Raw genomic sequence first — 21,823 nt, 5'->3', positions numbered from 1 at the left:
AGCTGGAGACGTGAGTTCATAATCCCTTCCATGACAGCTGGGGAATTTCAATTTAGCTAATTAAATAAATCTGGAATACAAAGCTAATATCAGTAATGGTAACCATGAAACGACTGGATTGTTGCAAAACCCCATCTGGCTCACTAATACCCTACAGGGAAAGAAATCTACTGTCCTTACCCGGTCTGGCCTATATGTGGCTCCAGACCCACAGCAACGTTGTCGATTTATAACTGCCTTCTGTGGTTCAAGAAGGTGGCTCACCACTGCCTTGGGATGGGCAATAACTGCAGAGATGCCCACATCTCAATGAATAAAAAAAAGCAATGAGATAAATGAGGGATAAATATTGGTCAGGACACCGTGGAAAACTCACCTGTTCTTTGAAATGATGCCATGGGATCTATTACATCCACCACAGAGGGGGTTAATGGTTCATCTAAAAGACGGCACCTCCGACAGTGCGGGAGTGCCAGCCTAAATTTCATGCTCGAGTCTCTGGAGTGGGACTTTAACACAAGACCTTCTGACTCAGCTACAGCTTACACACCCAATAGCAGAGTATGTGGCGTATACTCTCGGTGCTATTAACATTAGGCTGTGTGCTCTCAGACGCAGGTTGAACTTCTCTTACCCTCCTTCATTGCAGGAGATGCCTCAGTTTAAAAGAAAGACTTGCATTTCTATAGCGCCTTTCATGGCCACAGGACATCCCGAAGCACTTTACAGCCAATGACGTACTTTTCTGAAGTGTAGTTGCTGTTATAAATGTAGGAAACGCGGCAGCCAATTTGCGCACAACAAGCTCCCGCAAACAGCGATGGGATAATGAGCAGATAATCTGTCTTAGTGATACTGGTTGAGGGATTGATATTGGCCACTAAAAGTGTAAGGAAACATAAAAAAATTATTAACACCAACATTCTCAGCAAGAAGCCAGTAGTCTGCTTCTATTTTCATGTCAAGTGGCGGAGATATGCAGCATTAAATAGAAGGAATTCTGTCCCAGGGTGAAGTGCGATTCCAAGAACTGTGTCAATCACTTCCACGAGATTTGGGGATTGATGCTCAGCACCAGGAATCACGAATCCTGGAAGAAAAGGCCCTGGATCTATGTGTATGTGTTTTAAACTGATTCAAACAACTGGATCCCTCCTTCTTCTTCTTAGGCAGTCCCTCGGAACCGAGGATGACTTGCTTCCACATTAAAAAATGAGTTCTCAGGTGACTGATGAGTCCAATGCGGGACCTACAGTCTCTGTCACAGGTGGGCAGACGGTGGTTGAAGGGGCGGGTGGGTGGGGTGCTTGGGTTGACGTGTGCTCCTTGCGCTGCCTGCACTTGGCTTCCGCTTGCTCCCGGCGAAGAGACTCAAGGTGTTCGGCGCCTTCCCGGATGCTTCTCCTCCACTTTGTGTGGTCTTGGGCCAGGGATTCCCAAGTGTCGGTGGGGATGTTGCACTTTTTCAAGGAGGCTTTGAGGGTGTCCTTGAAGCATTTCCTCTGCCCACCTGGGGCTCTCTTGCCGTGTCGGAGCTCCGAGTAGAGCACTTGTTTTGGGAGTCTCTTATCGGGCATGCGGATGATGTGATCCGTCCATCGGCGCTGATCGAGCGTGGTCAAAGCTTCGATGCGGGGGATGTTGGCCTGAGCAAGAGAACACTGACGTTGGTGCGCCTATTCTGCCAATGCTTTGAGGTGCCTGCTGTACATGGTCCATGTCTCTCAGGCATACAGGAGAGCGGGTATCACTGCTGCTCTGTAGACCATGAGCTTGGTGCCGGGTTTGAGGTAATGGTCTTCAAACACTCTCTTCCTCAGGCGACCGAAGGCTGCACTGGCACACTGAAGGCGGTGTTGGGACTTCGTCATCGACGTCTGCCCTTGTTGACAGTAGGCTCCCGAGGTATGGAAAGTGGTCCACATTGTCCAAGGCCTTGTCATGGATTTTGATAATCGGGGGGCAGTACTGTGTGGTGGGGGCAGGTTGGAAGAGGACCTTTGTCTTACGGATGTTTACTGTAAGGCCCATGCTCTCGTACGCTTCGGAGAAGGTGCTAACGATGGTTTGGAGTTCGACCTCTGAGTGAGCGCAGACGCAAGTGTCGTCTGCACACTGTAATTCTGTAATACTGTAAAAAACTGATTCAAACAACTGGATCCCTCCACTAGATCATCAGCCACATTCATCTGCTTTTACACTTCCCACCATCTCCTCTTCCGGTTGCTGTTGACATGCTGGTGCAGTTGAAGCCCTGCCCTCAACAATTCCTGCTCTCGAGTTTGTGTTTCCTTCCAAAGTGTGTCTGCCCTCAGTCTAAACCTCCATTACAATGTTACTGCTATGTGCAAGGTGCCTGGGCCCTAAGCTCTGGAATTCCCCTCCCTAAACCTCTCCGCCTCTCTCTCTTCCTTTAAGACGCTCCTTAAAACCTACCTCTTTGACCAACCTATTGATCACCTGTCCTAATATCACCACCTTATGTATGGGTACGGTAGCAGAGTGGTTATGTTACTGGACTAGTAATCCAAAGGCCTGTGAGCGATATCTGAAATGATGACTTCAAATCAGCAGTTGGGGAATTTAAATTCACTTAAATAAATCTGGAATAAAAAGCTAGCATCAGTAATGTTGAAACTACTGGATTGTTGTAAAAACCTATCTGGTTCACTAATGCCCTTTAGGGAAGGAAATCTGCCACCTTTACCTGGTCTGGCCGGTATGTGACTCCAGACCCACAGCAATGTAGTTGACTCTTAACTGCCCTCTGAAATGACCCAGCAAGACACTCAGTTGTACTCAGGAAGGCGGCTCACCACCACCTTCTCGAGGGAAATTAGGGATGGGCAATAAATGCTGGCCTTGCCAGCGATGCCCACATCCTATGAATGAATAATAAAAAAAAGTGATGTGGCGTCAAACGTTGTCTGATTACACAACTGTGAAAAGTTGTTTATTATTTGGGGGCAATTTTTCTTGCAGCCTCACTAAATGGAAGCAAAGGCTACAGAATCGGCCCGATAGTGCTCTGGTGTTAACTCGAACCCATGCTCCAATTGAGCAAGGCTCCACGCCAACAATTTGCATTCATATAGCGTCTTTAATGTAGAAGAACAATCCAAGAAAACGTTTCACAAGAGGCACGAGCAAACTGGACGTAGGGCCAAGGGAGGAGAGATTAGGAGGGGTGACCAATAGACCAAAGAAGTAGGTTTAAAGGAGCAGGTCTTCTCAAAATTACCTCTCTGGTGCAAAGAGAGTGGTCCATGGCCCACTGCCAAACCTTCGGACATGGTCTCCTTTGCTAGGTGATTAGAGGCATGCCCAAAACCCTGCTGCCCGTATCCTAACCCGTGCCCGCATGGCCGCACCTCCCTCCCCGGACTCCTGCACCACCCCCCCGTGGCATTGCTGTCTGACTCCCGCGAGCCCGGCACTTCTCCGTGGTGCCGGGCTCATTTGCCGGGGGAATCCAGCGGCGATCTCACGGCTGCAGGCAGCTCCTCCTTAAGAGAAGGAGGAGGCCTGCAGTACCCCAGCCTGCCGCACCGCATTGGGTGGCGCAGCGGCAGCTGGACGCCTGAAATAGACTTTCATTGCCCCAAGCGAGGCGGCCAAACCCTGCAATAGCGCCCGCCTCCGTCTTGGCCCGTCGCAACTGAATTTCAGGCGGGCGCTACGGGAATCCGGGCGAGCGCTAAATTTCGGGCGCTAAAGACCTGGCGGGGCCTTACTGAATTTCTAGGCCATTCTGTTTTAGTGATGTTGATTGAGGGATAAATATTGGCCAGGACACCGAGGAGAACTCCCCCTGCTCTTCTTCGAAATAGTGCTCTGGAATCTTTAACGTCCACCTGAGAGAGCTGACGGGACCTCGGTTAACGTCTCATCAAGGGATATGGGGAGAAAGCAGCGACAGGGCACTGAATTTGGATGATCATAGAAACATAGAAACATAGAAGATAGTAGCAGGAGTAGGCCATTCGGCCCCTTGAGCCTGCTCCACCATTTAATGAGATCATGGCTGATCATCCAATTTCAGTACCCGGTCCCTGCCTTCTCCCCATATCCCTTGATCCCTTTAGCCCTAAGAAATATATCCAACTCCTTCTTGAATATATTTAATGAATTGGCCTCAACTGCCTTGTGTGGTAGAGAATTCCACAGGTTCACCACTCTCTGGGTGAAGAAATTCCTCCTCATCTCAGTCCATAATGGCTTATCCCTTATCCTTAGACTGTGACCCCTGGTTCTGGACTCCCCCACCATCGGGAACATCCTTCCTGCATCTAGTCTGTCTAGTCCTGTTAGAATTTTATAAGTTTCAATGAGATCCCCTCATTCTTCTAAACTCTAGCGAATATAAGCCTAATCGACCCAATCTCTCCTCATACGTCATTCCTGCCATCCCAGGTATCAGTCTGGTGTATCTTCGCTGCACTCCCCCCATGGCAAGAACATCCTTCCTCAGATAAGGCGACCAAAACTGCACACAATACTCAAGGTGTGGTCTCACCAAGGCCCTGTACAACTGCAGCAAGACATCCTTGCTCCTGTACTCGAATCCGCTCGCTATGAAGGCCAACATACCATTTGCCTTCTTAACTGCCTGCTGCACCTGCATGATCTCATTAAATGGCGGAGCAGGCTCAAGGGGCCGAATGGCCTACTCCTGCTCCTATCTTCTATGTTTCTATTGCCGCTATGATTTTTCTCCTGGTTGTTGCCCGCAGTGAGTGTCCTGGAGGTCAGCCTTTTATTCCTGGAGACTCCACGGAAATCCTGGGGGATTGGCGACCCTGGTTGATGATGGTGGACGAACGCTTCAGTGTGACACCCGCTTTTCGACAGAGGCTCTCGTCCACAAAAAGACAACCGGGTCAATGCACCCATTAAAATGGCCAACCAAAGAATGAGCAGGTTAAGCTCCGGGCTGCTAATGTGGCAAACAGTCCTTTCTAGACTCGTGTAAATCAGAAGCAGACACAGGAAACCACAAAAGGATGGTAAAGTTAATAATAATTTATTGTGATGGAGCGACGCCAACTTTAAACTGCTTACCTGGTGTACACAGTCTGCTGACTTTGGAGTTTCAGTTTAAAGTCTTGGCACTAAGTTCCCCTCTCAGACAGCCAACCGAGAAAGACGAGAATTTCTAAACTTAAAATCTAATTCGAATATAAATAATTTGCTCTCCGGTATGTATAGACAGGCTGCCATTTAGCAAAGGCGTAGAACTCAAAAACAAAACCCACCGGTCGGCACTGTGGAAAGAGCACAGTGTGCCTGTTAAATCTCTGAAAGCTGGGTTTAAAGCCAGTTCCACAACAACTTGCATTTATATAGCGCCGCTAAGGTAATAAAAAGTCCCACGGCTCTTCACAGGAGCCGTATCTGCCCTCCTCCAATTCTGCCCTCTTGAACATCCCTGATTATAATCGCTCAACCATTGGCAGCCGTGCCTTCTGTTGCCTAGGCCCTAAGCTCTGGAATTCCCTGCCTAAACCTCTCCGCTTCTCTTTCCTCCTTTAAGACGCTCCTTAAAACCTACCTCTTTGACCAAAGAGGTCACCTGCCCTAATTTCTCCTCATGTGGCTCGGTGTCAAATTTTTTATCTTATAATGTTCATGTGAAGCGCCTTGGGACATTTTACTACGTTAAAGGCGCTATATAAATACAAGTTGTAGTCGGGATTGGCGGTTAGGAGGAATTCTACCCCAAGAAGGTGCAGCATGAGTTACTGGCCAACATCTTGTACATTTGATCTCAATGGTTTCAATTGCGATAACATTCTAATAATTCCGACCCTCTGCTGCCCCTATCCTAACTCGCACCAAGTCCTGTTCACTCATCACGCGCTTTTGCAGATATTTATAAATGATGTCCCAGAATGTCAATGGACATCCAAAAAAAAGAGTTTTTTATAAACATTAGCATCTCCGCAATGTCAGCTCGTATAACTGCAAGTTTCGCTTTTACAGTACTGAGGTTTCACCGGGGTCGCCACCTCTCCAGGATTGCCCTGGAGTCTCCAGGAATTAAAGATGAATCTCCTGGAGCAACCCGGGCAAAAAAATCATGGAGGAAATTAAACAAATTGTGGTTTTTTTTTTCCATTTTCTTTGCGCACTTCTGTTTATTTGTTTTGAAAAAAATATTAGGAGATCGGGGTGGGGGGGGGGGGGGAAGAAAAGACATTCGGAGGCAGGAGATCGTGTGAGGAAATCTCCGGGAATACGGCCAACCAGAGTTGGCGACCCAAACCGAGGTGTCTGCAGTGCGAGCCATGTCCCAGCCCTTGTCTCAGAAGCTCCGACATCCTTGACTCTCACAGTGACTCTGGCGAGGCTGAAGCACTTCAGCTGCGCTTATACAATGTCTAGATGTCGGGCTATTCTCGGGACTGCTGTTCTCAGTATCACTGATACCACGCAGCGAGCCCCCCTCCCACACACAAACAGGCGTCATCCCAACAAGGCTCCCATTGTACACAATGACGCATTGGAAAACCTTTAAATAAACCAGGCTGATGGGAGAATTGGCAAAAAGAACATGAAGAGACACCAACGCATATAAAAGACAAGAGTGAAAGATCTGTTAAGTTAGAAAATCAGTATTGGCTACAAAGATTGCCGAAGCAGAAACAGCAAATGTATCTTAAGTGTCTTTGGAAAAAAAATTTGCCCGATTCTTTCATGTCCATTTCATTGCTATTCCCTCCATTTTATAGCCATGTCAGACTCACCCCTTTAATCTTGCCCAGCGGCTGAACTGTTCTCCACCAACGGGGTACCCAGCGCCGGTAGAGCCGAACGTGTGGGAGAGAGACGGAGCCGAGCAAGGGGAGAGGGACTGCGTGAGAGCCAGTCCAGCGGCTGAACTGTTCTCCGCCAACGGGGTACCCAGCGCCAGTAGAGCCGAACGTGTGGGAGAGAGAGACAGAGCCGAGCAAGGGGAGAGAGACGGCGCGAGAGCCAGTCCAGCGGCTGAACTGTTATCCGTGAACGGGGTGTACCCAGCGCCGGTAGAGCCGTGCGAGCGGGAGAGAGAGACAGAGCCGAGCAAGGGGAGAGAGACTGCGCGAGAGCCAGTCCAGCGGCTGAACTGTTATCCGTGAACGGGGTGTACCCAGCGCCGGTAGAGCCGTGCGAGCGGGAGAGAAAGACAGAGCCGAGTAAGGGGAGCTGTGCGGAAGCCAGCCAGTGGCTGAACCTGTCCACTGTGGGGAAAGCGTACCCCTTCCACCAGGGAAGAAACGCGGGAAGCCGCCATTAGGCGGAGAAGACGACAGAAGCGGGAAACCGCCATTGAAGTGGGCGGGGAGAGAAGGAAAGAGCAGGAAACCGTCATTTTCGCGGGAAAAACCGCCATCTTAGAAATAAACAAATAAATAAGAATACTTAAAGAAATACTTGTGCTGCTTCCAAGGAAAGAAAGATGCCTAAGCGAGGGAATATTAACGATTTTAATTCTGAGATAGAAGACTGGGCCACGTACGTGGAAGGCATAGAGATTTATTGTGAAGCCAACAAAATAGAGGAAGACGACAAGGCGATAACATTGCTAAACTCGATGGGGGCAAAAACATACGGGCTCTTGAAGCATCTAATAGCACCAGATAAACCGGCGGATCAGACTTTCGAAGAGATTGTGGCTGTGCTGAAGGACCACTTGAACCCCACACCGTTGATGCTGGCTGAACGTTTCAAATTCTATGCAAGAACGCAGAGGAAAGACGAAAGTAACGCGGAATACTTGGTCGAACTGCGTAGGCTGGCGAAATACTGCCAGTTCGGAGGGAATCTGACAGAGGCACTGCGAGACAAGTTCGTATGTGGATTGTCCAAAGAAGGGACGCAAAAGCGACTACTGGAAGAGAACGACCTCACACTAGACAGGGCTGTTCTTATAGCTGCATCGCACGAAGCCGCAGCGAAAGGAACGGCAGAAATGCAGCTGAAGGCGGCGGCACTCGGGGTGGACCAAATTACCTCGAATACAACAAAATGCTATCGTTGTGGGAAGACAACGCACGACCAGAATCAATGCTGGTTTAAGAACCAAGGATGTAGGAAATGTGGCAAACTGGGTCACATCGCAAAGGTATGCCGGTCAGTGAAGAAGACCAACAACCAAAGGAAGCCACCACAAGAAAAGTACAGCAAGGTACACAAGGTGGCTGAGAAGAGTTCAGACGAACAGAATTCAGACTCAGACCCAAACAACCAGGAGCTGGGTAGTCTGAGAATTCACAATGTGGGGAGGGAAGCTGATCTACAAACTATCTGGGTCATGCTAAGAATAGCTGGAGTCCAAGTAAGAATGGAGTTGGACACTGGATCAGCTCTATCAGTCATCAATCGAAGGGACTACCACCGGCTATTCTCTCACATACCCTTAAGGAATACCAAGTTCGTATTACAGACATACACGGGGCATAAAGTATACCCCATGGGGAAGATAAGAGTCAAGGTGAGAGAGAGGGGTAAAGAACACCCAAGAATGAACTTGTACGTATTACCTGAGGGAGGACCACCACTTCTAGGACGGGAGTGGATTAAGAAAATAGACATGGAATGGCACTATCTAAAAGCCATCACGAGTGAGGACTCGGTACGAGCAATCAGCTCAGATTCTGGAACGGATGACGATAAGACTAACTCAAATATGGAAGACAAGGCTGAAATGGACTTGCCGACTATGGTGGAGAAAACGAAGACAGGCATAAAGGCTTATGCTACCGAGAAGGATAAAGCTTCAGAGCAGAACTCCAGGTTGACAGAGAATTCTGAGCCTGTCCAAGTTAAGGACTTATCCACGATGGAAGAACACAGAGCCCGGACTCAAACGTATCGCAAAATACAACAACAATTAGAACAGTTGAGTTACCGTCTCGTACAAGAGATGAAAACAATGGAACAATTCTGGGACACCGAATGGGAGAACCTGGAAAGACAACAGAGGCAGCTAGCTAAAGCTGAGAGCGACCATAGGGCCATCATGGCTAAGTATCGATCACATCTCCCTGATGCTGTTCAAGAGTTAGAATATTTGCAGAACGAAACAAATGAAGAGGAATCTTCAGGCAGCCAGGATTTTATCCCAGTTCCTCTCTACGACTCCTTACAAGCAGAGTGTAAGAAGTTGAAAGAACAGTATGAACAGGCCCAGGCTACAATTCTGGAGGGGGTTAACTCGGCAACCTCCGAAAAGCTAGTTTTAGTGAAAGCATATGAGCAACTAAAGGTTGAACATGAGCAAGAAGTCCAAAGGATGCAGGAAATGTTTGAGGAGCTCCAGGCCAAGACAGACTCATTGGTAGAGATTCCATCCATCGATGAAAAATTGGAGGTGGAAGGCATGGCAGAACATGGAATCCAAGAGGTTCAAGAACTCATAAAAGTACTGAAGGAAACCCAAGACAAATATGAGGCGGAAATGACCAGGGTTCAACAACTTGAAGAACATAGTCAACTGGGAATCCGGGCAGTGGAAGGAAAGGCAACTGGAAGAGAAACAGAGACTGGAAGAATGGCCCCTGAACTGGAGCTAGAGAGCATCAAGGCGCAACTTCTTCGAGCGCTTAAAACCCAAGCACCAGAGGGAAAGGTGGATGAAATAGAGAAGAAGCTGATCCACAGTGTCCCCGGGGAAGAGTTAACGGCCAGCCAACTCCTTCACAGGCGGAGTGACAAGACTCCACAAGGGGAACACGAGCTTCAGGCTTCAAAGGGAAGGAATTCGGAGCTTCCAAAAGGGATGGAGATAGCTGAGGTGGCAGCACAGCTTTTACAAGGATGCCAAAAGGACACTGAATTACGTCAAATTGAACAGAAGAATGGGGAAACAGCTACTCCAGTAGAAGGAGTAAATAGCCGGATAACGCAATCCCCGATGGAAGGGAAGGTATTGAACTCACAAATGAGGACAGTAGTGAAGGAATGGCAGACAACCCAGGAAGAGCGTGATGAATATGAATGTATGAGGAAGTCTTTTCAAGAAAGATGTCTAGGGAAGGAACCACAGTCGGCTAACGTCCAGATGGGTAAGGAGGAAGTAGAAGGCCCTCTCGCTGGCCTAACTCAGGACGACCCCGAATATTACCATGACCTGTTGAGTGACACTGAATATTACGAGGATCTGGTCTGCCCAGTTTGTGAGGAAAACTCCCAAAGTGCTGAAATCAGGATGAAACACTTAAGGTCTAAGGAACATAGAGAGTTGGTGGCGCTACAGCTGGCAGCCGAGAAAGGAGCCCCGAGAGTCTCAAAAAGGCAGAAAAGAAAAAGAAGAGGCAGAAGACAATAACTATCTAAAATATTATCACTTCTACCAGCTCAGGAGGGGACCTATGAAAGGAGCTAAATTAGTTGAAAAGTGGGAAATTATCAAGACAGCCAGTTGGTTATAAAAGTCGGCACTGCCGGTTCAACAGGACGAAAGTTCAAGCTGTTACGTCAAGGAAAAGGCTATGGAGGAGTCACACTAGCCATGTGAACCGGCTACACCAAAGAGATGTTGTTCGGACCAAGTCAAGATCGGAGACTGAATCTGTGAACTGTTCCCGCAGAGACTGACTTTGTGAACTGTTTCCCACCGAGATTATATCTGTAAAGTGTTTTATATGAAGTTGAAGATATGTATGTTAATGGGACTCTGTAAGTAATAAGCTAAAAAGGGAGGATTGTAGTGTATGTACCCGTCTACCTTTAAGGAAACTATTGTATGTAACCGTTCACCTTTAAGAGAACTACTTTAGGTGTGGCACTACTTGTTTGGCTTCTGTATACTGTAATACCGACAGTGACCACACCAGTATATAAGTGTTGTGGCAGGATTGCTGGGGCAGATTCGCCCTGACCTTCGAATAGTAAAGACCTGTTTGTTTGTTACTCCTGAAGTCTGTGTCGTTATTAACAGTACAACCCACAGACTTTACAAGTGGGTCTTCACGCTGGTCCACACCAGTTCCGCTGCAAGATCTGTACCCAAAACTCTAACTTATCTTTCTCTTTCTGATGCCAACCCATTTAACTTTGCATTTCCCGTTTTCACTTTCGCGTGACAAGTGATATTGTGTAAACAGCCTGACTTGTGTCCAATTAGGGAGCGCGGAATAGCTTGGAAGGCTTTTATGACCCAATTTCAGTTCCTGCAGGCAAAATGTTTATCTGTCTCCTCCATGTGAAAAAAAAGGCACGTGTGTCATTATTTAGTTCTGGAAGATGTCAAATAAATCGAGTATGTTTGGAATAAAGATAAGGATATCAATCAGGAGCACGGTCCAAGTCCTGTAAAACAACTTGGCATCCCTTCTGAAGAAAGCATCTCATTCAGGCTCCATTTGGTAATTGTCAGTAAGAAATATTGGCAGAAAATTCGAGGAAATGCATAAAATCGTATGACAACGTTAAATTGTTCTTTAACTCCTTTCTCCTCCCTCCCTTTATTTTTTGGATCAGATTGAGCATAGTTCTAAATTTGTATCATAGGGAGTTTTTTTTTTAAAGTGAAGAGACCGTCGCATAACTGGGAATGTGGTTCTATAGGGCAAGATGGTCACTAGGGGAGCAGGTTCAGAAACTTTCAGATGTTTAAAGGATTTAGATGCTCGAAATGTTTAGACATGAAAATCCTCAATGTATTGGAAATTACTGACAAGATGGATAAGGGCAATCATTGGGGTCTTACCATGTGTATCAAGTGAATGTTGTCATTCCAATTCCTCGTGACACAGCCAAAGATCGGAATTGTCGATCGTTATGGGCGAATGGTTAGCACAGCAGTGCCACCCAAGTGCCAATCACCGCTAAAGGAAAATGGAGAGACACAATAGCAGTGGGGATTCTGTACCTGGCTTCAGTGACCCTGGTTAATGCGGATAGTGCAGGAAGGTGGAGTTGATGTAGAAGTTCAGCCATGATCTCATTGAATGGCGGAGCAGGCTCGAGGGGCCATATGGCCGACTCCTGCTCCTATTTCTTGTATTCTTAATCAGAAGATTCATCCAACATTCGCACTTTTCATTGCTATCCAGTGACTCCGGCTTCAGAGTGCATCAGAGCTTCCCCGACAGCACCTCCCAAACCCGCGACCTCCACCACCTAGAAGGACAAGGGCAGCAGGTGCATGGGAACACCAGCACCTCCAAGTTCCCCTCCAAGTCACACGCCATCCCGACCTGGACATATATCACCATTCCTTCATTGTCCCTGGGTCAAAAATACTGGAACTCCCTCACAAACTTGCATTTACATAGCGCCTTTCAAAATCTCAGGATGTCCCAAAGCGTTTTACTGCCAATGAAGTACCTTTTGAAGTGTAGTCACTGTTGTAAAGTGGGAAACGAAGCAGCCAATTTATGCACAGCAAGCTCCCACAAACAGCAATGTGATAATGACCGGATAATCTGTTTTTAGTGATGTTGATTGAGGTGTAAATATCGGCCAGGACACCGGGGAGAACTCCCCTGCTCTTCTTCGAAATAGTGTCATTGGATCTTTTACGTCCACCTGAGAGAGCAGACGGGACCTCGGTTTAACGTCTCATCCGAAAGACGGTACCTCCGACAGTGCAGCGCTCCCTCAGTACTGCACTGGCGTGTCAGCCAATAAGTGAACATTTACAAAAGTCTTGCATATAGAACGCACTGTCACATGTTGTGTTATACTTCCTGTAATGCCAGGGTGTCACTCTGAATTAGAGGGAAATTTATTCCATCCTCGGCAAATTTACGAAGTAACTTTATTCTACCACACCGGATTGGGTCATTCTTCCCAACTGATTGACTCCCAGCCCTGACTCCCAGCCCTGACTCCCACATTCTCAACGGCCCCTGTTTAAAAGTCTCATCCAAAAGACGGCACCTCCGACAGTGCTGCACCGAGGTGTGAGCCTGGATGATGTGATCAAGTTTCTGGGGTGGGACTTGAACCCACAACCTTTTGCCTCAGAGGTGAACATACTGCATAACCGAGCAACTGCTAGCACAACTGTGCCAACCGAAGCTGTCCAGCTGAACAAGTTGAGGTTTTTACAAACCCATCACAATAAGGTGCCTGTATGTGTTGCTCACTGAACACACGGCTTTGAGAAGCAGTGGCTTGGCGGAGGCTGTTATCTCAACCCTGGATTCTCAAGAGACTGAGCTCAGCGCGGTAGGAGTGCAGCTGCTCAAGGTTGCCGTGGAAGTCTTTCCAAATGGATGGGACAGAAGCCAGCAGTTTGTAATTTCTTCTTGCATGACCTTCAACCTCGCTGCTGAAGTCAACTATTGACAAGAACAACTGTGGCAAAAGCTCTGGGCTTTCTCACTTTGTGAAAAAAATTAAACATTTGTGAAAACTCCATCCATTCAGTTGAGGCTTTCACTAGACAGAAAGACCTGCATTTCTATAGCACCTTTCATGACCACCGGACGTCCCAAAGCGCTTTACAGCCAATGAAGTGTAGTCACCGTTATGTCGGAAATGCGGCAGCCAATTTGCGCACAGCAAGCTCCCACAAACAGCAATGTGATAATGACCAGATAATCTGTTTTTGTTATGTTGGTTGAGGGATAAATATTGGCCAGGACACCGGGGATAACTCCCCTGGTCTTCTTCGAATTAGTGCCATGGGGTCTTTTACGTCCACCTGAGAGAGCAGACGGGGCCTCGGTTTAACATCTCATCCGAAAGATGGCACCTCTGACAGTGCAGCACTCCCTCAGCACTGCACTGGAGGGTCAGCCCTTCTGACTCAGGCGAGAGGGCTGCCCACTGAGCCACAGCCGACACTACAACAGAAATGTCAATGTGGGAAACTGCATTACACCACTGGTGTCTTATAACGGTGTCTTTTGATTGATGTGCCTTCGGTTAGCCAGATGAAAATACAATTGATTATTTTCCAGCATTTGCTTCAGGAACCTTAGCTTCTTTGAAACAATTTGTTTTAGAACAAGGCCTTAGCTCTACTGCTGACACTCCCAGTGCAGTGCTGAGGGAGCGCTGCACTGTCGGAGGTGCCGTCTTTCGGATGAGATGTTAAACCAAGGCCCCATCTGCTCTCTCAGGTGGACGTAAATGATCCCATGGCACTATTTCGAAGAAGAGCAGGGGAGTTCTCCCCGGTGTCTTGGCCAATATTTATCCCTCAACCAATATCATTAAAACAGATTATCTGGTATTATCACTGTTTGTGGGAGCTTGCTGTGTGCAAATTGGTTGCCGCGTTTCCTACAGTGACTGCACTTCAAAAGTGCTTCATTGGCTGTAAAGCACTTTGGGATGTCCTAAATTCGTGAAAGGCGCTATATAAATGCAAGTCTTTCTTTTTTTTGTATGTGATGTGAATCTCAAATTAATCTTCCATTAGTGCCGTGTAAATGCAGATTAGACAAACACCAGAGTACCCTTTGAAACAGGTGATGCATTTTGAGCGAACAGGGATGCTAGGCCAGCGATAGGATAGGATGCTGCCCAGAGACTTGGCAACTTCCCTGGCCTACTTACCGTGCCCCTGTGTGACTTCACCTCGCTGACATCTTCACTCTGCCCCATGTGATGTCACCACCTTACCGTGCCCCAGTGTGACTTCACCGCGCTGGCGTCTTCACCGTATGATGTCACCACCTTACCGTGCCCCAGTGTGACTTCACCTCGCTGACGTCTTCACCGTATGATGTCACCACCTTACCGTGCCCCAGTGTGACTTCACCTTGCTGTCATCTTCACCGTATGATGTCACCACCTTACCGTGCCCCAGTGTGACTTCACCTCACTGACATCTTCATCGTATGATGTCACCACCTTACCGTGCCCCAGTGTGACTTCACCTCGCTGACGGCTTCACCGTATGATGTCACCACCTCACCGTGCCCTAGTGTGACTTCACCGCGCTGACGTCTTCACCGTATGATGTCACCACCTTACCGTGCCCTAGTGTGACTTCACCTCACTGACGTCTTCACCGTATGATGTCACCACCTTACCGTGCCCCAGTGTGACTTCACCTCGCTGACGTCTTCACCGTATGATGTCACCACCTCACCGTGCCCTAGTGTGACTTCACCGCGCTGACGTCTTCACCGTGTGATGTCACCACCTTACCGTGCCCCAGTGTGATATCATTGGCCTGCGAATACTTGCGATGCACCTATCCTGTACCTATATTAACTGCACATCGCTGTTCTTTCTACATATTTGTGGATGATAAAGGTACTTTTACGTTCAGTTGCCTTCAACTAAGAAGCTTAAGAAGTTTGCACGTCAGCCTTTTCTTGGTCCTTGTTCCTCCTTCTGACTCTCAGCCTGATTGAAATCCTCTTTCTCTCTACCTCATCTTCTCTCTCATTAAAAACCGAACATACTGGTAAAATGCACCCATTAGCCTGTAAACCAGCCAGTTCCGTGACAGCCGTGGCTCAGTTGACAGCACTCTCGCCTTGGAGCCTGAAGGGTTGTGGGTTCAAATTCCTCTCCAGAGACTTGAGTACCAAAATCTAGGCTGACACTCCAAGGCGAGAGCTGCACTGTCGGAGGTGCTGTGTTTCGGATGAGACGTTAAACCGAGGCCCCGTCTGCTCTCTCAGGTGGACGTAAAAGATCCCACGGCACTATTCAAAGAAGAGCAGGGGAGTTATCCCCGGTGTTCTGGCCCAATATTTATCCCTCAATCAACATCACAAAAACAGATTATCTGGTCATGATCACATTGCTGTTTGCGGGAGCTTGCTGTGCGCAATTTGGCTGTTGCATTTCCCACATTACAACAGTGACTACACTTCAAAAAGTACTTAATTGGCTGCAAAGCATTTTGGAACATCCGGTGGCTGTGAAAGGCGCTATAGAAATGCACATCTTTCTTTTTCTTTAAGACCCAACAGATGAGGCCCAGAAGACATTAGTGTCCACTAACCTGGCCTGATAGGATCTCATGTGAAATGTTAGCAATTTAACTTGTCCTTGACACTTACAACATATGGCAGTGCTCACCAGATCTAAGCACTACAGCATGGTGGAAATGTCTGTCTGCCTAACAATTTGTAGGATGTTCTTCCACCATCTTCTCATTACACATCTGTGGGAGTCGGGCCAAAAAGCACAGGCATTATCCTGTTTGTGGATGATAAAGGTAGTTAGGGAATTAGAGTAATCTGTGGGTCCACTTGGAACAGCCGAGGCAGTTATAACCACATCCTCAGAACATCCCATGTTGTGCACATACTCAACAGCGTGGGGCTCACAGCTGAGGAACCCTTCCAGTTCTACAGAGACGTGAAACAGCATTGACGCTCACTAATCAGGGCTGGAGGGGGGTTACAGAGATAGGGAGGGGCGAGGCCATGAAGGGATTTGAAAACAAGGATGAGGATTTTAAAATTGAGGCGTTGCTGGACTGGGAGCTGATGTAGCTCAGCGAGCACAGGGGTGATGATTGGCACACAGCATATCAAGATTGTTTCATATCTATAAGAGCGCCAAGTACAAGAGACAGAAAGTGCAAAATACCTTAAGTGTTAAGGTGTTCAGTTGTTTATAGTTTGTTTGTGGTCCATTCTAGCTGTTGAGAATGTGGGAGTCAGGGCTGGGAGTCAATCAGTTGGGAAGAATGACCCAATCCGGTGTGGTAGAATAAAGTTACTTCGTAAATTTGCCTAGGATGGAATAAATTTCCCTCTAATTCAGAATGAAAACCTGGCATTACAGGAAGTATAACACAACATGTGACAGTGCGTTCTATATGCAAGACTTTTGTAAATGTTCACTTATTGGCTGACACTCCAGTGTAGTGCTGAGGGAGCGCTGCTCTGTCGGAGGTGCCGTCTTTCGGATGAGACGTTAAACCGAGGCCCCGTCTGCTCTCTCAGGTGGATGTAAAAGATCCAATGACACAATTTCGAAGAAGAGCAGGCGGAGTTCTCCCTGGTGTCATGGCCAATATTTATCCCTCAACCAACATCACTGAAACAGATTATCTGGTCATTGTCACGTTGCTGTTTGTGGAAGCTTGCTGTGCGTAAATTGGCTGCCGTGTTTCCTACATTACAAGAGTGACTACACTCCAAAAGTACTTCATTGGCTGTAAATCGCTTTGGGACGTCCGGTGATCGTGAAAGGAGCTGTAGAAATGCAAGTCTTTCTTTCTTTTTACTATTGAACAAAGATAGATTTCCTTTTGCTTTTTCTCACTAATTTTCACCCCTTCTTTCCTCTTCTGAAAGTATTGACTCATTGCTGGAGTACAGCTCCACAGGTCCTGGATGCTCCCAAGTGCCTCACCCAACTGGCCATTGTTCATGTGCGAGCCTCGACAAGGAGTTTCAGAGGGCATTTAGAACAGTAAGGGCATTACTGCCAAGCTAGATCCTGTCCACACACGCACACTTGCATTTGGATGTCAATCGGCAGTGTAAACCCCGGATGAATTTTCCCTCCCTAACCAGAGGCAAAGATGCCCATAGCTCAGCTAACACCCCAAAGACCAGGGAGCGAATCTGGGACTTTCCTGCTCCATGTAGTTCAGCCACCTACCGGATAACATTCTGGAGTCATCAGAACAACCCCGACAAAGGTAAATTTATCAATAATTAGCATCCTCTGAACCCTCCTTGTCAGAGGTCCCGGTCAGGATCTCTCCGTCTCTCACACATCTCTCTAATCGGCAGTGAATATCACATTCCTGCTTTGGACTCACACGCATACACACACACAACAACAACTTGTATTTATATAGCGCCTTTAAAGTAGTGAAATGTCCCAAGGTGCTTCACAGGAGCGTTAACAAACAAAGTTTGACACCGAGCCACATAAGGAGATATTAGGGCAGATGACCAAAAGCCTGGTCAAAGAGGTAGGTTTTAAGGAGCGTCTTAAAGGAGGAGAGAGAGGTAGACAGGCAGAGAGGTTTAGGGAGGGAATTCCAGAGCTCAGGGCCCAGGGCAGCTGAAGGCACGGCCACCAATGGTTGAGCGATTATAATCAGGGATGCTGAAGAGGGCAAAATTGGAGGAGCGCAGATATCTCGGGGGGTTGTGGGGCTGGAGGAGATTACAGAGATAGGGAGGGGCGAGGCCATGGAGGGATTTGAAAACAAGGATGAGAATTTTAAAATTGTGGCTTTGCTTAGCCGGGAGCCAATGTAGGTCAGCGAGCACAGGGGTGATGGGTGAACGGGACTTGGTGCGAGTTAGGACACGGGGCAGCCGAGTTTTGGATGACCTCAAGCTTACATAGGGTGGAAGATGGGAGGTCGGCCAGGGGTGTGTTGGAATAGTCGAGTCTGGAGGTCACAAAGGCAGGGATGAGGGTTTCAGCAGCAGATGAGCTGAGGCAGGGGCGGAGACGGGCGATGTTACGGAGGTGGAAATAGGCGGTCTTAGTTATGGCGCGGATATATGGGCGGAAGCTCATTTCAGGGTCAAATATGATACCAAGATTGCGGACAGTGTGGTTCAGCCTCAGACAGATGTTAGGGAGCGGGATGGAGTCAGTGGCTGAGGAACGGAGTTTGTGGCGGGGACCAAAGACCAAACAGGCACACACGCATACACACGCACACACAAACATACACATGCACACACAAACATACACACACACACACAAACATACACGCGCACACACAAACATACACATGCACACACAAACATACACACACACAAACATTAACACACACACACAAACATACACACGCATACACAAACATACACACGCACACACAAACATACACATGCACACACAAACATACACACACACACAAACATACACGCGCACACACAAACATACACATGCACACACAAACATACACACGCACACACAAACATACACACACACACACAAACATACACGCGCACACACAAACATACACATGCACACACAAACATACACACACACAAACATTAACACACACACACAAACACACACGCACACATACACACAAACATACACACGCACACACAAACATACACACGGACACACAAACATACACACGCACACAACCATACACACGCACACAACCATACACAAGCACACACAAACATACACACGCACACACAAACATACACATGCACACACAAACATACACACGCACACAAATAAACATGCGCACACAAATATACACACGCACACACAAACATGCACACACATAGAAACATACACACACACACAAACATACACACGCACACAAACTTACACACACGCACACAAACATACACACACACAAACATACACACACAAACATACACACACACAAACATACACAAGCACACAAACATACACACGCACACAAACATACACACGCACACAAACATACACACGCACACACAAATATACACACGCACACACAAACATACACACACACACAAACATGCACACGCACACACAAACACACACGCCCAGAGACACAAACATGTGCACACACACGCTAGTGAATCTCCAAGGTGCTGCTCACATGAATTATTCTCGGTTTCACAAGGGAGATTAGTGCAAAGGAACGAAACATGAGACAAAAGGTGAACATTGACGTGAAAGGTTTGACTCGATCTCTCTGCTTAACAACACTGTGGAGTTCACTGGAAAGTTTCAAGTGGAAAATTTGATGGCGTGAATACCACTGGCACAAGGCCCGTGTGCGGTGTAATGGGATCGTGCCAAACAGAAGGGCTTGTTTTTTCCCTCTGAAACTGGCGGCTGTGATGTTAGGCAGGTTTATTCCAGGCTGGCTCGGGGCACTCTTGATCCAGATGGGGAGGGAGCCGAAACCAAATCCAACTCTCCCAGCTTCCCACTTATCAAAGAGGTTGTGCATAGAAAAATCCCGAGAAAAATCTGTGTGTCGTAATTCACCTCAAAAACCGAAACAGTGAGTTATTTTCATTCAATGTTAAAATAAATTTACCCCAGCAAATGAGAATAGGGAACTCTCTTTGCATCTTTCAGATGAGACGTTAAACCGAGTGTTCTCTCAGGTGGACGTAAAAGATCCCGTGGCACTATTTTGAAGAAGAGCACGGGAGTTCTCCCTGGTATCCTGGCCAATATTTATCCCTCAATCAACATCACTAACGCAGATTAACTGATCATTATCACATTGCTGTTTGTGGGAGCTTGCTGTGCGCAAATTGGCTGCTGCGTTTCATGCATTTCAACAGTGACTACACTTCCAAAAGTACTTCATCAGCTGTAAAGCACTTTGGGACATCCGGTGGTCGTGAAAGGCGCTACAGAAATGCAAGTCTTTCTTTCTTTTTTCTTTCATCTTTGGGTCCTAAATCCAGCCAAGGCTGTTCCAATAAATATTTCCATCCTGCCAGCTGTGAGGGCCCTCAGTAAAATGCATTTGGACAGTAACAACTGAGATGATAGTGGGCACGGGTCCATGCATAACACTGCCCACGATTCAACATTAACTTGGCAACCTCCCTCAAAGAAACTATAAAGATAGCGAGTGTGGGAAATGGAAAAATTACTGTGCTGCAGTAAGAACTCCTTTTAATTTGGAGTTAAGGAGTATTGGGTTATATTTTGCTTCTTCTCAAGAATTCAGATACATGCTTTTCATTGTTATAGAATCGCACAGCACAGAAGGAGGCCATTCGGCCCATCGGGCCTGTGCCAGCTCTTTGAAAGAGCTCTCCAATTAGTCCCACCTTCACCACTCCGCCTCATCCCACTCCTGCCCCAACCCCCGCCACCCCGGCTCGTTCCCCCATGCTCCTGCTCGTCATAGCCTGCTAGCGAAACAGCAGCAGCACAAACTGGGGTTGATTGTTGCTCCTGGGCGGGAATGGGCCAAAGCGAGTGGCGGTCGGCAGTCTCGGGCCTCATTCACATGCCACTTGCCAACTTTTTTTTTTTTTCGTTCCTGAGATGTGGGCATCGCTGGTGAGGCCAGCTATTATTGCCCATCCCTAATTGCCCTTGAGAAGGTGGTGGTGAGCCGCCTTCTTGAACCGCTGCAGTCCGTGTGGTGAAGGTGCTCCCACAGTGCTGTTAGGGAGGGAGTTCCAGGATTTTGACCCAGCGACAATGAAGGATCGGCCGATATATTTCCAAGTCAGGATGGTGTGTGACTTGGAGGGGAACTTGGAGGTGGTGGTGTTCCCATGCGCCTGCTGCCCTTGTCCTTTTAGGTGGTAGAGGTTGCGGGTTTGGGAGGTGCTGCCGAAGGAGCCTTGGTGAGTTGCATCAGTGCATCTTGTAGATGGTACACACTGCAGCCACGGTACGCCGGTGGTGGGGGGAGTGAATGTTTAAGGTGGTGGATGGGGTGCCAATCAAGTGGGCTGCTTTGTCCTGGACGGTTTTGAGCTTCTTGAGTGTTGTTGGAGCTGCACTCATCCAGGCAAGTGGAGAGTATTCCATCACACTCCTGACTTGTGCCTTGTAGATGGTGGAAAGGCTTTGGGGAATCAGGAGGTGAGACACTCACCGCAGAGTACCCAGCCTCTGACCTGCTCTCGTTGCCACAGTATTTATGTGGCTGGTCCAGTTAAGTTTCTCAACGAAAATGGCCAAGGTGTGTGCTCCGGGAGGGGATTCCCAGTCGGGAGGGGGGCAGGGGAGACCCAAGGTATCATTCTCTAATTTTACAGTAATTGTACAAAACCTCTTTTCCCAAATTAGACAAATGAATTACTTTAAGGTGACAACTTGAAACAGCTCCATTTGAGCATGGAATCGAGACTGGCGCTCCCAATGCTGCATTGATGAGACCTTAAACCGAGGCCCCACCTGCCCTCTCAGGTAGACGTAAAAGATCCCATGGCCACTATTTCGAAGAAGAGCAGGGTGCTCTCGCAGTGACTTGACCAACATTCATTCCTCAGCCAACACCATCAAA

General features: G+C 47.7%; 1 protein-coding gene across 1 annotated transcript in view; it reads right to left on the bottom strand.

The window, feature by feature from the left end:
- LOC147103562 (somatomedin-B and thrombospondin type-1 domain-containing protein) overlaps positions 1–21,823 on the bottom strand; it is a 150,886-nt gene that overhangs the window by 109,124 nt on the left and 19,939 nt on the right. The window lies entirely within an intron of this gene.

This window comes from Somniosus microcephalus, chromosome 19, assembly GCF_052327205.1.
Source record: "Somniosus microcephalus isolate GS21.2 chromosome 19, FLI_Smic_1.0, whole genome shotgun sequence".
In the NCBI taxonomy this organism is placed as follows: domain Eukaryota; kingdom Metazoa; phylum Chordata; class Chondrichthyes; order Squaliformes; family Somniosidae; genus Somniosus; species Somniosus microcephalus.
This window is presented reverse-complemented; position numbering and strand designations above follow the sequence as displayed.